The sequence below is a fragment of the Crotalus tigris genome, unplaced genomic scaffold (assembly GCF_016545835.1).
Source record: "Crotalus tigris isolate CLP2741 ecotype Arizona unplaced genomic scaffold, ASM1654583v1 scf7180000024304.1987388, whole genome shotgun sequence".
Taxonomy (NCBI): domain Eukaryota; kingdom Metazoa; phylum Chordata; class Lepidosauria; order Squamata; family Viperidae; genus Crotalus; species Crotalus tigris.
Window position 1 is genome coordinate 717,304 of NW_024100476.1, and position 6,000 is coordinate 723,303.

Consider the following 6,000-nt stretch of genomic DNA (forward strand, 5'->3'; position numbering starts at 1 on the left):
GGCTCCTCTTGTCCAGGTTTAGTTGTTCTGATACCAAATTGAAAGGGGTTTTGCGATTGCTTTTTCCGTGTTCTTTTTGACTTCTCCACTAAACTACAGCCCTGCATTTCTTTGGGGTCTCCCAGTCGGGTATTAATCCGCTCCGATTGTGGTTAGTTTTTTCCAAGTTCGCTTCCACTTTTATAAAGAGTTGGAAGGGTCCTTGGAGGTCTTCTAGTCCAACCCCCTGCTCAAGCAGGAAGCCCTATACCAGGGGTAGGCAACCTTGGCTCTTTTATGACTCGTGGACTTCAACTCCCAGAATTCCTGAGCCACAACTTCTGGAGGCAAGTTATTCCACTGATTAATTGTTCTAATTGTATGGAAATTTCTCCTTAGTTCTAAGTTGCTTCTCTCCTTGATTAGTTTTTACTGTTTCTTGTTTTGCTTTCTGGTGCTTTGAAAAATAGGTTGACCCCCTTTCAAATATTGAACGATTGCTATGAAGTCACCCCTTGACCTTTCCTCTAGACTAGATATGCCCAGTTCCTGCAACCATTCTTCATGTGTTAACCTCCAGTCACCTAATCATCTTTGCTCTTCTCTGTATTGTCTAGGACAGGGGTCCCCAACCCCCAGTCCATGGACTGGTACCCGGCCGTAGCATGCCACGAACCATCCGCACAAAACACGCAAAGCCCCACCTATGGGATGCAGGCAGCACTCAAAACCACACACTCTAGCTCAGGGGTGTCAAATTGCCAGCCCGCCGACCAGTTGCATCATGCGGAGGCCGCACCCACCCCAGCTCCGGCAATGCAAAAAGTCGCAATACGTCACAACATGTCACATGACGCGGTGAGTTTGACACCCGTGCTCTAGCTGAAGAACTATAATTTTACAAAGAACGTAAGCAGTACAGACTCTCCCCATCTTAATTTTCATTATTTTAAAATTTAATTCACTATTGAAATTATCCAGCTTTAGCCTCATTCAAAGCCATGGTAGGTTTCCCAACAGTGCAGGGCTTTTAAAATATTACATACACTCCTCAGCCATTTGTAATATTTAGCATTTTCTTTAAAAGGATTGGTAAATGAATTTTTGCTTCTTAGATATGATATGAAACTTCGCACGTTTTTGGTTTTCTAGTAAATATACCACTAGCTTATTATAATTTCAATTCCATCTCTGTAGGTTACACAAAACTTTGCTTTGAATAAACTTATACAAATATCTATCTAAATGATTTTAAATGGCCCTAAACCATTAAAGTTAACCTTACTTTAAATTGCATTGCTATTGCAAATAGATTATTTTCAAAGAATATTCAAATGTATTAGTTGTTTTTTTAAGTTAGAGCTGTTTAGAGCAAACAAAAATGCAGTTCACGGCTAGAGGAACCACAGATGGTGTAGCCACAGTCTAGAACGATTTTTTTTCAACCTCAGCAACTTTAATGATGTATGCTTCAGCTCCCAGAATTTCTCAGCCTGCATGAAGTCTTGTCATGGATCTGCCCCTGGACCCCTTTCCAGATGCATGTTCAGAGGAGGGTGAATTTCGAGTGCTAGCCTGATGAAGCAGCCTCAGCTGGGTTGATCCTATGAGAGACAGGCTGAGGGAGGTGAGCCATAGCTGCAGCAGGGACTGTTAACATGCTGAGCTTGGAATCTGGACCTGTGTGATGGGGATGTTTTCTGAGGACCTGTTTGAGGAGTTTGAATAAACATCTGTAGATCTCTTGCTGTATGTAGGGGGGAGCGGGACAGCACAAGTCTGCACATCAGAAAGTTGCTGAAATTATAAAATAACGGTGTAGAACAGTGTTTCTTAACTAGCAACTTGAAAATGGATGAACTAACTGCCAGAATTCTCCAGCCAGCCATTCTGGCTGAGGAATTCTGGGAATTGACGTGCACACCTCTCTTAAAAGTTGTCGAGGTTGAGAAAAAACTAGTATAGAAGAATTCTATTTCACCAGCCAGTTAGCACCATCTGATAATCTGGCACTTTGAGAATTTGTGTGTGCTTACTATATACCCCACTGCATAAGTCTGCCGTCCCAAGTTTCCCTTGATGATAACAGTGGACTCCCCTACCCTTCTACCTTGGTAATATCCATATCCATATTGAGGATTTCCAAACAGGGATGGCTTAGCATTCCATGTATGCTATCATGACTACAGATCTGGTCCAATTGTGACGTATCCAGAATACATGCTGGAAATCTTTTTTTAAAAAAGCTTTTAAAACAATATGAGGGGCAGAGAAAGATCAAAACAACAATTTTTTTATTTCAAGGGATTAACCTTAAAACCTTACTTTTATAGAAAAAATAGTCAACTCCAGACTGGCAAGATCTAGTTTGCTCTTATACTAAACTTCAACAGCTCAGTATTAGAATTGTGCCTACAAATTTGAATACTGTAGCAGTCATAAACAGAGCTTGCAAGCACTTTATCTCCAAATCCATTATATGGGCAGTTCCCCCTATGCGTTCTTCATTCCAGAGCAATATTATGGGCAAGAAAGGAATCATTCTATTACTGCCCTTACACTCTGCACAGTATTAAAAAATTCTAAAAAAATTCTACTTTCTTTAAGCAAATCACCCAGAGAATTAATCAAATCTACTTTCATCCAACCATTTACATGAAGGAAATTTTAATTATTGGAAATTAGACCAGTGCTTCCTGGGTTTTTTTTTTAATGGTGAACCGTTTTCTATTATCAAAAATCTTTGAGGGACTTCCGGTGGATTTTGCGCGCGCGATGGCGGCTACTTTCTAGCCGTCTCTCCTGGGTAAGTGTAAGAACCGCTATGAACAGCAGACACCAGCTGTTCAGCGGTTCAAAATCCCCCTCCCGGGCAAAGGGGGGGGGTAGAGAGTGTCTGAATAGTGGTAGAGCCTCTTTTGCACCCCCCAAGTTTTTTGGGGGGGGGTGAAAGGAGTGCTCCCACGGAGTTCAGACTTGTCTCCGCTTCCCAGCTGTTTTTGTCCTCAGGGACAAAACGAGCCGCTGCAAACACCTCCGTGCTTAAAGAGAACTGGTGAGTTTTTTTTTTTATAAACGGACAGAGCTGAGTAGAGGATTTAGTTTTTGCTTTCTTTGATTTATTTGGATTTTAAGTTTTAAGACTTGCTTCTATTTTTATTCTCTCTTTTTATTTTTTTTTTCTTTGTTGAAAGGGAAAGTAAAATGGCGATCGGCAAATCTCTCGGTGTTTTTTTTTTTTTTGAAGTTAGAATGCTGACCGGCAGGCTTTTTGGTGTTTCTTTTTCTTTCCTTTCCCTTTCCCTTTTTATTTTCTTATGATTGGAATGGTTGTTTTTGGTATCTCTAAGTATTTTTTTTGGGAACGGACTTTTTCTATTTAATTATTATTATTATTATTTTCTTCTCCCTTCTTTTTATTGTAATGACTCTTTTTTGAAGGACTTTTTTCTGTTTAATTTGTTGCAATTTTTAAGAAGGAGTAAAGCTTTTTTTAATTCTTTTTCTCTTCCTTTTTTTTTTCTTTTCCCTTTTTTCTTTTTATTATAATGACCTTCTTTGGAGGGAGTTATGATTTTTGAAGGAATTTTTATAATTTTTTAAGAAGGGCTAAAGGTTTTTCTTTAAGATGGCTCCAAAGCGTCCAGGGATTTCTACAGCTTCTAAATCAACAGTTTCACCCTCTTCTGGGGGTCAGCTAATAACTATGAAGGATTTGCAAAACATGATGGGAGATGTTATAATTCAAATTAGGGCAGAAATGAAAAAGATTTTAGAGGAAAATAATAAGATCTTGAGACAAGATTTTGTTTTGGCTTTAGAAGGAGTTGCTTCTGTTCTTGAAAAGGTGAACTCCCATGTGGAAGAGGTAGCTGAAAAAGTGGACATAATGGAGGGGAAAATTGAAAGTATGGAAAAAGAAATGGAAAATGAGATTCTTATGCTTCAATATGGACAAATGGAATATGCCTTAAGAATCAGAGGCCTGGAAGAGTCTTTGCAAGAAGATTTGAAAGAAATGGTTGCAAAGGACTTTGCATTGATTTTGAATAAAGAAAAAGAGGGAATACTTAGTGAAATTGAAAAATTATTTAGGGTTAACTCTGTGGTGGCAGCACAGAAGAATCTGCCAAGAGATGTGGTAATTTATTTTGGTAAAAGATCCCTACGCAATCAAATTGTGCAAGCCTATTATAAGAAGAGATTTCAAATTGCTTCACAAGATGTCAAAATTTTTAAGGAGATCCCATCTAAAATTTTAAGAAGAAGAAAGGAGTTTGCTTTTCTAGTAAATGAACTTAAAAAGAGAAAAATTCTATTCAGATGGGATATTCCGACTGGAATGGTGGTGAACTACCTGGGGACATGTCATAGACTTAATACTGTTTCTCAAGCAAAAGATTTTTATACTTCGGTCCTGGGGGTATGTGCATCGCCATCTATTAGGTCTCAACAAGTCCAGATTGAGGAGCAGAAGACAACTTGTGTAGCACATAATTCCAAAGAAAAGCAGCAACAGAAGAAGGTTAAGGAAGTTTCATATTCAGTGGTCTCTGAATCTCTGGGAGATGTTGGACCTACAAAGTCTTTGGAGCAATCTTTAAGGGTGGCTCTGGGAGAAGTTAGACCTACAAAGTCTTTGGAGCAATCTTCAAGGATGGAATTGCTGCCTGAAATGGAAATTGGGAAATTTCAGCTTGTGGGGCACCAACAAGAGAGGAACGGGCAGAGGATAACTTGTACAACTTACAACTGTGAAGATCAACACAAGGAGGAATTCACTGAGGAAGTTTTACAGGTATCGGTCCCTGAGACTTGTGCAACATATAAATGTAAAGAAAAAGTAACATATAAATGTAAAGAGAAAGACCAACAGAAGAAGGAGGTTGAGGAAGTTTCACAGGTACTGATTCCTGAGCTGGTGGGTCAACCAGGACTTACAAACTCTTTGGAGCGATCTTCAAGGGCAGAATTCCACGCATTTTTTTCGATGCTTGCGGGCAAGAGAGACCGATATGGATTGTGCTTATAGTAGATGCAACTGGCTATTAGACAGAAGATTATGGATATTGAATGAAAATTTTAGATAAGAAGTTTGTGTTTATAGTGGGTGCAACTGGTTATTGGACAGAAAATTATGGACATTGAATGAGAACTTTAGACAAGAAGTTTACTATTGAGATTGTGGGAGAAGTAAAACTTATATCGTTTTTGGAAAATGTCTTATGTAATGTCTAAATATGTGTTTTGGGATAATAATATATTTCAGTTTTAAGTTTTAAACCTTTAATGATAATATTGTTTAAACCTGTGTTTTGAAGGGATTATAATTTGTTTATTTCAGTGAGGGGATTCTAATAAATTTGTGTTTCGAAGGGAGTATAATTTGTTTAAGTTTCAAGTAATGCTTAAATTTGGTTTTTAAATATTATTATTAATATTTCTAAGAGAAAATAATTTGCTTAATTAAATGTCTAGATTTGTTTAGGAAAGAAAGTAATGCTTAAATCTGTGTTTTTGGAGAAAGTTTATATAGAATGATGATTGTATTTAGATTTGTTTAGGATTTAAAAGTGTTTCAAGCTTTTAAATATTATTATTAATATTTTTAAGAGAAAATAATTTGTTTAACTAAATGTGTCTAGATTTGTTTAGGATTTTTAAGTTTTTTTTTTTTTTTTTTGGATAGGTGAGAAGATTATGAAGATTGAAGGAAATATGTATTTACTTTAAGTTTTCTAAGAGTATTTAGTTTTAATGGTACAACAAAGGTTTATATGTTTATTTTTTTGTATTAGGATAAAGAAAGAGGGAGAAATTAGATTTTACATTATAGCTATAGATATTCAAAGAAAGTAATGTTTAAATTTGCGTTTTTGGAGGGAGTTTATATAGAATGATGATTGTATTTAAATTTGTTTAGGTTTTAAAAGTGTTTTAAGTTTTTTTCTCAATTAAGCCTGTACTCAGCTCTGGGAAGTCTAGGGGAGGGTTTGGGAGGTTGGGGAGGAGGGGGGTGAG